Raw genomic sequence first — 11,836 nt, forward strand, 5'->3', positions numbered from 1 at the left:
TAATACTACTTACTATAATACTACTTAATATAATGCCACTAAGTGGAGACCTACCTGTATACTACTTACTATAATACTACTTACTATAACACTACTAAGTTGAGACCTACCTCTACAATACTACTTAGTATAATATAATTCTACTAAGTTGAGATCTACCTATATAATACTAGTACTTAGTATAATACTACTTAATATAATACTACTAAGTTGAGACCTACGTCTATAATACAGTATAACTGTATTGTAGAAATCCTAATTGTATTTTTGGACAGTGTGTAGCTTTTTAACCTGCTGCAAGGAAGAAGATGCCATTATTTTTCTCCATTTGATGCTCCCACTTCAGTAGCCAAAAAGAGTGGGAGATTGGAGATACCTGAGTCATCCAGTGCTTCTATAAATAAATCCATGGCCAGGTCTGTAACTTAAATATATTGCAGGTTACAACTTCATTTGTATTTGCCCATAAATGTATGTAAGTCTGGATCAGAGTTCCTATCCCTCTGGACCTCAGCTTCCAGGATTCCCCGGCAAGAAAAAATGGATGGAAACTAATCAAGGAGAAAAGCAAGCTAGAACTAAGGAGAAATTTCCTAAACAGTGAGAGCAATTAACCAGTGGAAAAACTTGCCTTTAGAAATTGTGGGTGCTCCATCACTGGAGGCTTTTAAGAAGAGATTGGATTGCCATTTGTCTGAAATGGTAGTGGGTCTCCTGCTGGAGCAACAGGTTGGACTAGAAGACCTCCAAGGTCCCTTCCAGCTCTGTTATTCGGCTGTTCTGTTGATATGTTTGCCATTGAGAATTATGGAATTTGAAATCCATAACAGTAAGAGATAAGTATAGTTTTGTGTAGTACTATGTTTCAATTGGAAAAGGATTAGAATGACTGCCCAGGGCGTATTCAAGGCAGAAGACATAGCCAGCTGTTGTCATTTTCATGGCCAGTACATTTGCTCAACACAATGGCTTCATTGTGTTAGTATGCAGTTCTATTCCTCTCCATCCCAGCTGCGCTCTGAAAAATTCTCTCATACTCCTTCCTTGTAATGGCAATAAGGATGCACTGACCTTAAAAAGAGAGAGACAGACAACTTGAACTCAAAACCATTTTTCTGAGAATAATCAGGATCCAAAAGGGTATGCAGTATTTTTCAAGCCAGTTGAGTAATGAATAGCGTTAAAAAATAATAAAAAAGACAAAGCAAGAAAACAAGATGAAAACTTTCTTTAGCAGAGATGAGAAGAGAGGAGACGAGAAAAAATGAAGTAGGCATGCCACAGCCTATCAATCAAATGGAGATTCGTCAGTGCAATAATTTTTCCAATTGCTACTTGTGGCTGCAAAATGTGGACTCTGAAAAATACAGGTAGGAGAAAGGTGGACACCATTGAAGTCCTCGATCGGACCTCATCAAAAATACCACTCGAAGCCAAGATTGCCAAATAAAGGCTATCATACTTTTGGCCATGTCATGCAAGTTGACTTACTCAAAAAGTCCATCATGCTGAGAGTGATCAGCAGAAATAGGAGAGGAGGCCACCCTAGCATCTGTTGGCTGGACACTATAAAATATGATCATGGCAGATCTGAAAAGGCAGTGTGAGACAGAGGAGCATGACAAGTGCTCATCCATAGAACAGCAAGGGTTGGTCATGGCTGAATGGCTGGGGATGTTGTTCCTCAGGGTTCCTGCTAGACCAGTGATGGTGAACCTTTTAGAAACCGAGTGCCCAAAAACTGGCCCTGCCCCCACTCCACCCCCTGCCCCACCCCCACTCCACCCCCCATCCCCCACACCGTCTGCCTGCAGGGCCACTCACCGCCTCCAGGGTCCGTGCAGATCGCCCAGGCAGCCCAGTAGTGCTATGGCAGTCACGTCCTCTGCCTGCACCTGCAGCATCAACTGTGCACAATGGGATGTGAGGGCAGAGTCTTGTCTACGCTGTCTGGCTGCCATGTCCTTGGCTGTGCTGCTCCACGTGGGCCACGCTCAGGGGCGACTCTCCTTCAGGAGGGCTGCTGGAGAGGAGCGGGTCGTGGGGGGAGGCGAGGCTGGGACAACGGAACGTGTGCCCACAGAGAGGGCTCCGAATGCCGGCTCTGGCACCCGTGCCGTAGGTTCGCCACCACTGTGCTAGACCATAAAGCTGCTTGAATGACTTTGTGATAGTCTCTCTCACTGTCGTATCAACCGATTTTTACAGTTTTTGCAATCATGACCAGACAAAGGGAGCTCTCTATGTTATTTCCTTTCCCCTTTACTCTTGAGTAATGGTTCTCAATCTCAGTGGCTTTAAGAACTGTAGACTCCAACTCTCAGAAATCCATGCTAGCTGCAGAATTCTAGGAATTGCAATCCGCAGGTCTCAAAATCACTGAAATTGAGAAACACTTTTCTAGAGTAAATGGCTGGAAGCTTATTTCTTAGTTTGCTAGTGTAGATGTTAGGGGATGTTAATAGTTGGACACCTGTGCCTACAGTTCACATGGAAAGTAATTTGGTTCTTTGTTAGCACTTTGACAGTGGAGTTGCTATTAAATAAGTCCTTTATTTTTAGTGAGTAGAAAACACAGTAGCTGCTAATTGTTCCCACATTATGTTTAATTTTAATTTAGCATAATGTGTGAAATACATTACTGTTCTTTGTGCATTATGGTTTATTTTATTATTATACTTTTACATTGTTATATAACAGGATTACATAGCAAAGGATTCCCAACAGTTCATGACTTCTACTTGAGGAGAAAGTATGTGACTTCCCAGAATTCACATGGTCTGAGTTAGTACTTGAAATAAAAGAAATAAATCATAAAATAACATCAGTATCCAGGAAGGCCTTTGGACAAATCCATCTAGTGCACCAGTTGTATCCATTCCTGGATCCGGAACCTTACTGTGACTTAATCAACTTCCATTTGGGCTACTGTAATGTTCTATGCAGGGCTGCCCTTGAAGAATATTCAGAAGCTGCAACTGTTTCAGAAGAATAACGATAGCACTTAGATCTATATACCACTTCACCACCCTCTCTAAGCAGTTTACAGAGTCAGTATATTGCCCCCAACAATCAGGGTCCTCATTTTACCAACCTTGGAAGGATGGAAGTCTGAGTCAACCTTGAGCCCTGTCAGGACTGAACTCCTGGCTGGGCAGAGTTAGCCTGGAATACTACATTCTAACCATTGTGCCACCACAGCTCAAACGGTAAACAAGCTGTTCTGGATATGTCAGAATACACTCAGGTGTTACTATATCTCCATGACTTGTACTCATAAGTGTTTGGGTACAATTTAAGATGCTGGTTATAACCAACAAAATCCCTACAAGGCACAAGAGCAAGTTATTTCCAGGACTACTTTCCGATCTTTTCTGGTGGCTCCATGAATGAATGAACGAATGAGCTGTGATCCATATGTTGCCCTTCATCTTCTCCTTGTGGGCTGCTTTAATAAATATAGCAATACCACTTCACAGTGCTTCACAGCCCTCTCTAACCAGTTTACAGAGTCAGCCTTTTGCCCCCAATAATCTGGGTCCTCATTTTACCGACCTCGGAGGGGTGGAAGGCTGAGTCATCCTTGAGCTGGTGAGAATCGAACTGCTGAACTGCTGGCAGCTGGCAGTCAGCAGAAGTAGCCTGCAGTACTGCATTCTAACCACTGCGCCACCACGGCTCATATAATAAGTCAAAGCTAATAAAACATAAAGAAAACAAAAGAGTAACATGGATAGAGAAATACAGCCACCTCTCAAAAGACCAAAATCTGTTGGGCAGACAAAAGTACTCTTATGTGGTTAACCAAAAGAAGGCTATAGTGGAACTCACTGAGCCTTGATTGGTTCCTGGAGTTCCTGGAGTATCATGGTACAGATGGTCTCAACTTATAACCACAACGGAGTCCCAAATTTCTGTTGCTAAGCGAGACAGTTGTTAAGAGAATGTTGCCCCATGTTAGTAGACCTTTCTTGACAGAGCTGTTAAGAGAGTCACTGTAGTTCTTAAGTTAGTAACATGGTTATTAAATGAATCTAGCTACCCCATTGATTTTTGCTTGTCGGAAGGTCACAAAAGGTGATCACATGACCCCGGGAGACTGCCAGTTGCCAAGCCTCCAAATTTTGATCATGTGACCAGGGGAATGCTACAATGGTCGTATGTGTGAAAAACATCAAGTTATAAGTCATTTTTTCCAGTGCCGTTGTAACTTCGAATGATCACTTAATAATGGGTCGAAATCAATGGTTCTCAACCTTTTTAATGCCTCGACCCCAACCGGTCGTAAGTCGAGGACTACTCAACCGGTCGTAAGTTGAGGACTTTCCCTGCCTGGGAGCGCCATGCATGCGTGGTGCCACCCCCTGCACCGGCCGAGACATAGCTGGCAAGCGGCAGAGACGGTGCAGGCCAACCACTGGCTGGGCCACCAGCTGGCCCAGCCCAAGGCAGGTAAGGCACCCGCCGGGTCCCACGTGTGCCAGCAACCCTCCCTGCGCCCACCAGCCTCCCACTTCCCACCCCTGGCCTCTTTTACTTACATTTTTAGTAGTTGCTCAGCAGGGAGGGGTGGAAACTTCCAGACAGCTCGCCTTCGCTGCAGACAACTTGCAGCATCATTTGCAGAATGGGACTTTTGGTGGGCTCAGCAGGGCAGAGACAGGCTGGACAATTCCTATTGGCTTTTGAAAGCCAATAGAATTAGACTCTATTCAAGAGTGTCTATTCTATTGGCTTTCAAAAGCCAATAGAATAAAAGGGAGTAGCACAGCTAAGGAAAAGGGGAAAAAAATGGCGGACTGTGTTGTTTGGCGACCCCCGTGAGATGGTCGTTTGGCCCCAAATGGGGTCCCGACCCACAGGTTGAGAACCGCTGGTCTAAATCTTTCTATATAGATCACATCATCTCCAGAAGTACTTTTCCAGATAATCAGAATAGTTTAACAATTTTTTTTTTACATAATTAGGCAGCAAGCTACAAGTTGCTCAGTATCCTTTATTTACAAAGTCCTTTTATGCTGCTCCAATCGCTTTGACTCTGTTTGGGGATGAGTTGGGCTCCAAATAGAATTGACAAGGAAGCAATTCTTTCAGAAGCCTTAGTAAAGCCCAGCCTTTTGCAATGGCAATAGAAAGAGGAGTCAGGATAAAAATGTGTTGTGCTGACTGTGGCTATCTTTGTTCTCCTTTGTGTTTTGCTGCTGGCTGGACTCTTGCAGCCCAGAAAAGAACAGGACAAGAGTGTCTAAAGCACGGCATGAGGACACTGGTAGTGTCATGGAGGAAAGGGGGTAAAACTGGAAATGACACAAAAAAGCTCTGGGATCTAATCTGGTGAAAAGAAGAATCAGAGATGATGCGGTTAGCAGTGTTCCAATATTAGAGGGGCTGCCACAAAGAAGAGGGGGTCCACCTATTCTCCAAAGCACCTGAAGGCAGGAGAAGAAGCAATGGATGGAAACTAACCAAGGAGAGAAGCAACTTAGAACTGAGGAGAAATTTCCAGACAGTGAGAACAATTAATCAATGGAATGGCTTGTCTTCAGAAGTTGTGGGTGCTCCATCACTGGAGGTTTTTAAGAAGAGATTGGACAGCCACTTGTCTGGAATCATGTAGGGTTTCTTGCTTGAGCAAGGGGTTGGACTAGAAGGCCTCAAAGGTGCCTTCCAGGTCTGTTATTCTGTTATTTGGGGCAGCGAGGCTTCAGCTGCCCTACTCTGGTAAAACCAGGCAGCTCCATTCGGCTGAAGCTGCTACTCTTATCTTCTGAAATTTAAATATATTTCATCTCCAGGAGCAGCCAAGGACGAGAAAGGCCGTATTCCCATCTGTCTGCTTTATTTCTCCTTCAGAGAAGTACAAATAGCTAGTTATTTTCTTTGCATAAAGGGGTTTCCTGAAAGTGCTCATTCAGGGCAAAGAGAAAGCTGCTGATGGCTTTTCTACCGTGTCCCTGGAGCATTTAGTGTCTCGTCTCCTGGCTTAATGCAATGATATTGATCTAGGACCACTTTTTTTTTTTTTTTTAAAGTGAGTGGAAGGCAAGCATTAATGCTGGCATTTCCTTTGAAAGATAAACCTTTCCTTGACATTTTCTTTTTTTATGTTTAGCATTTGAAAGAGCAATAATGAACTGGAAAGGAGGAGAATAATACACCTAAGGGAAGGAAAGGGCTTTATTATCTCTATTAGCAACCAGTTCTGAGTGACCTCCAGAGCTCATCTGGGCTGCAATCCACTGAGTTTTTTGAGGAAACAGCAATGCATCTTTAAATTCTCTTTCACCATTTGGAGTCCTGGCCTGATTCACAAGAAGCCTTTACAACAGTGGTTCTCAACCTGTGGGTCGGGACCCCATTTGGGGTCGAACAACCATTTCACGGGGGTTGCCAAACAACGCAGTCCCCCTTTTCCTTAGTTGTGCTACGCCCTTTTATTCTATTGGCTTTTGAAAGCCAATAGAATAGACTCTCTTGAATAGAGTCTAATTTTATTGGCTTTCAAAAGCCAATAGGAATGGTCCAGGCTGTCTCTGCCCTGCTGAGCCCGCCAAAATGGTGCTGCACCAGTTGAGTAGTCCTCGACTTATGACCGGTTTGGGGGGGTCGCGGCATTAAAAAGGTTGAGAACCACTGCTTTACAACCTGAGTGCTGGTACTCTTTGTCCTGAAAGCCATGAAAGTGTAGGAATTTCCAGGTATCTACCTAGCTCTACTTTTCTCCACTGGCCTGGACTCGCCTGCCTTGAAATTATCAAGGTCAACTCAGTATTGTGGTTAGCAGCCAAAAAAGCTAATGCAATCCTGCATTAATAGAGAGATAGAATCAAGAGTTATGTGAAGTATTACTATTGTATTATAAAGCCTTAGTAAGACTACACTTGGAATACTGCATCCAGTTTTGGCCACCATATTATAAAAAAGATGTAGAGACTCTGGAAAGACTGCAGAGAAGAGCAACAATGATGATTAACGGGGGTGGAGGCTAAAACATATGAAGAACAGTTACAGGAATTGGGAATCTCTAGTCCAGTGAAAAGAAGAGTGACGTGATAGCAGTCTTCCAATATTTGAGGGGCTGCCACAAAGAAGTGGGGATCAACCTATTTTCCAAAGCACCAGAGGCAAGACAAGAAACAATAGATGGAAATTGATCAAGGAGAGAAGCAACCTAGGACTAAGGAGAAATTTCTTAATGGTGAGAACAATTATCCAGTGGAATGTCTTGCCTTCAGAAGTTGTGGGTGTGCTCCATCACTGGAAGCTTTTAAGAAGTATAAAAGCTTTTTGGATTAAGATATGGTGGAATATTCAAAGAATTTTTAAAAGAAGGATAAAATTTACTCCACAATTGTTTTTGTTGGGTATTGTTCCGGATTGTGATGACAAAGAGATCATTTTAATGTTAAATTTAATTACTGCGGCTAGGTTGTTAATAGGGCAATATTGGAAGAAGGAATCTTTGCCTACTTTGCAAGAATGGTTTTTTAAAGTTTCTTACTTAGCAGAAATGGCAAAGATTTCGGCTTTCTTGAAAGATCAATTGCAAGAGAAGTATCTCTTGGTGTGGAAAAGATGGATAAATTTTATACAATATAAGTATGATATAAGAAAATATTATCTAGCTTTCAAATAATTTATATTTAAAGTTTAAGATATTATCTAGAAGTGTAATTATTATTATTCTTTAATTTTTTATTTTTTATTTTCCTTTTTTTCCTCTTTTTGTTTTTTATATATAATGAAGTTAAAGTATTTTACAATTTGTTTATTGAGTGTAATTATATTTGCTTAAGGTTTATTTGGGTTTAAAACTCTTTTTCTTTTAAGTTCTAGTTAAGCCTGTATTCAGCTCTGGGAAGAATGGGGGAGGGTTTTGGGGAGGGTTGGGAGGGATTGGGGAAGGGGTTTTTATTGTAAAATCTTAAATTTTTTTAATAATAATAAAAAAAAGAAGTGACTGGACAGTCATTTGTCTGAAATGGTATAGGGTCTCCTGCTCAAGCAGGAAGTTGAACTGGAATACTTCCAAGGTCCCTTTCAACTCTTTTATTCTGTTAGCCTATGAATGGTATGAGGACTCTTCAAAGTCCTTGCATAACCCCTCCTCCCCTTTCTAACAACGATGGGGATTGCCATCTAAAATTGGCCATGCAATTTTAACAGCTGTAACATATGGGATATTTTAAAGGGTAATACTTTCTCTTGATATTTAAGATATTAAGAATAGATGTAATTTTCCAAAATTACATTTCCCTCCAGGCCTGCCAAATTTCTGTCCTAGCCACAGTTGCCTGCTGAATGTGGCTCCTGGCATGCTCTTTGGAGATTGTTCATCTCTGCTATAAATGCTTCCAGGCGATACAGTTGCAAAGAGTTTTGTCTCTTTGTTCAGCAATGTGGTTACCTTTTGTTATCTCTGCTGCTTTTTTTCTAGCTCTTAGATAGAGATGCAGCCCAGCTTAAGTAAGCTTGGCTCAGAGATGGCTTTCCTATAGATCTGTCAGACACTTTTTTTTCCCCTAAATCTGGCTCCAGTTACCAAGAGATTTAGCTCTTTGCTGCAATTTCCCGGCTTAGACTGCCGGAAGGAGTTCTCCAGGAATTTTAAAACAAAGAGCAGAGATCAAAATTAGCATTCACCAAAGGTGGAGAATGGGGGTAAGTAAGCAGGGTAGATCCTAGGAGCCAGGCAGATTGTTGTGTGTTGCAAATTATATATTTCTGAATGGCAAACAAATCTTAGTATTCACTTTAGCTATTTCTAATTGGAAAAAAAAAGGGGAGGTGGGAGCAATATGACATCTGTCTTTAAAATCTACTATTGTTCTTCCAGAGTACGGATGAGTGGACTATTTGAGATATTTAATATCTCCCTGATCAATACTGTGTTGAGCTAAAAACCTGTAATTATCCTTGCTTAAGGATATTTTCCTGCAGAGAGGTCTTACTGGAAGATCCCTTGTAGAGGCATTTAATAATCTTCAGGGCAGTCATTCCGCTCTACTGATGAGGACAATGATTATTATTTATTACATTTTTTTGTTGTCCATCTTGCTGCGAGGCGACTCTGAGCAGCTTAGAATATTGTAAGCTCCTTATGGAGCACTGGGATGAATGTGGAAGAAACATATAGGCTGTGTGATGTTGGTGGCAGTTCTGTTCATATTAACAAGGGGACAAGACCTTTGGAAATTTGAATCAGGCGGCCAGAATTCCTAGCTAACATAGACTTTGATCATGGTGACTATGTTTCTGGGCCACCTAAATCAAGCTTTCCATCTAGTCACTCCAGAGCATTTGAGGTGACTTTCTCATATCTAATACAGCAATAATCAAATGAATGGTCAAAAACATTGCAGGATCAAATTTAGAACATAAGAGAATAGAATATCAGAGTTGGAAGGGACCTTGAAGGTCTTCTAGTTCAACCTCCTGTTTAAGCCAGAGATCCTATACCATTTCAGACAGATGGCTGTCCAGTCTCTTCTTAAAAGCCTCCAATGATGGAGCACCGACAACTTCTGAAGGCAAGCCGTTCCACTGGTTGATTGTTCTCACTGTCAGAAAAAAATCTCCTTAGTTCTAGATTGGATCGCTCTTTGATTAGTTTCCATCTGTTTGCTTCTTGTCTTCTCTTTGGGTGCTTTGGAAAATAGGTTGATCCTTTCTTCTTCTCTCCCCTGGTCCTTCTTTATACTACACTAGCCATACCCAATTCCTGCAACCATTCATCAAATGATTTAGTCTCTAGACCCCTAATCATCTTTGCACTCCCCCCCCCAAAGTCTCAACATCTTTTTTATAAGGTTGTGACCCAAACTGGATGCAGTATTCCAGGTGTAGTCTTACGAAGGCTTTATAAAACGGTACTAGTCCTTCATGTGATATTGATTCTATCCTGTTAATGCATCCTAGAATGGCAATAGCTTTTTTTTTTTCTGTTGTCACACACACTGCTGGCTCATATTTAAATGATTGTCCACTAGGACTCTGAGATCCCTTTCACAGTTACTGCTATTGAGCCATGTTGCACCTAATTTGTACCTACACTTTTGGTTTTTCTTTCCTAAGTGTAAGACCTTACTTTCTCTACATTGAATTTCATTTTGTTGGATAGGGCCCAGTCTTCAGGTCTGTTGAGATCCATCTGGTTCTTGAGCCTATCTTCTGGGGTGTTGGCTATTTATAAAAAGAAAAACTGAAAAAAACAACAACTCAGCAATACACTGATGCTTTTAGTCAGTATTAAGTCAGTAGAAATAGGCTGAGCATCTTAAGTGCCTGTCAGACTAAGAGGAACTGAAATAAGTAACACATGAGGAAGGAAATGGAGGTGTCCAGGTTGAACTTACCTGGGGCATTCTGTAAGGAAAACAGTATGAAGAAGGTAGCTATCACATTAGATCAGAAGAGACATGAATCTGCCAATTGGATACACAGATGACTTGAAGGCTCTTTCCCATATTTACCTCTTACTAAAACTTTGTAAGCTGAGCTTCCCTCTCATATGAAGTACTGCAAGTCAAAAATATCAAAATGATATTTTTCACAAGAGCACTAAGCCACTTAGATGTTGAAAGTGTAATGCCTCTGTCACCTAGCTTCACTTCCAATATTATCTACGCCTGGATAAGAGAAAGTGTGGGAAAATGGTACTTTACAAGAAATGTGGAACCTCCGGGGTTCGCACCATTCTATATTCCACTCCTTCATTATGCTGATCCTTCCCCCCTCCCAATAAACAGTTTTGTTAATTTTGAAAAGTTCCAAAATTTTATTTGGGGGGGGGGGAGAGAGAGGAAAACGTCCATCAGATGAAAAACATCATCATCGTCATCATCATCATCATCATCGTTATTATTGTTGTTGTTGTTGTTGCCTTTTTGATCCAGGAGAGAAGACAAGAACTATTTCTATGTGATTCCTTTCACTTTGAGTCAAACATCTCTGAAGAGGCAAAGAGTTGGTTTGAAGGGCAACAAGGAAAGCTTGGGTCATTCTTTGTGTTGCTCTTTTTTTTTCATACTTTCCAAAAAAGTAAACTTAAGAAAAAAAAAGGGGGGGGGCAATTCACACAACAGCGGTGACCTCCGTTCCATTGCCAAAAGGCCTCCCTGTCCTTTTTGTTCTCTCTCCCCCCTCCCAACTTCTCATTTGGCTTACCAGTTGGGCATCTTCCTGCCTTGGGTAAACCAGATTGTCTCCTTATTCAAGGTCAGTCATTAGCACCCTCCCCCCCCACCCTTTCCCTCCCGAAATTATGAAAAGCCTTGTTGTTCTTTACAAATAACCCTGGGCTCCTCACTCAGTCAAATTCAAATGGGAAGTGACTGCTGGACAAAGCTGCCTCTATGATGGACAGGCCGCTCAGCAAGTCATCTATGTTCACAGGAAGTTTGGGTCTCTCTCTCTCTCTCCCACTCCCACCCCCACCCCCGCTCTTCCAAGCCACAGGCACAATATCAGTACCGCTGTTATTCTGCACTTTCTGTACGGTTAGGGCTGCTGGAGCAAAGCGAAGAAGAAGAAGAAGAAGAAGAAGAAGAAGAAAAGATTTATTTGCAAAAGGCTGCTCAGATGCTAATCGGATGCCAAGTTGGTTCTGCCTCAGCAAGACTTCTGAACTTTTTGCTGGGGGACATCTATACCTTCTGTTCCAGTCAACCTCATCCAAGGGGGTGGGGCAGGCCCTACCGTTTAAATAGTTTTGAATGCAGAATGGGCCACATCCTTGAAGGGACACACCCACCCGCTGAGCCTTTGCCATTGTCCCGAGGCCCTCTTTTCACGACAGGGGAAAAGGTAATTGACAGCTGGATTGTCTAGCTGGGAT

Source organism: Crotalus tigris, unplaced genomic scaffold, assembly GCF_016545835.1.
Source record: "Crotalus tigris isolate CLP2741 ecotype Arizona unplaced genomic scaffold, ASM1654583v1 scf7180000018856.1329670, whole genome shotgun sequence".
Classification (NCBI taxonomy): domain Eukaryota; kingdom Metazoa; phylum Chordata; class Lepidosauria; order Squamata; family Viperidae; genus Crotalus; species Crotalus tigris.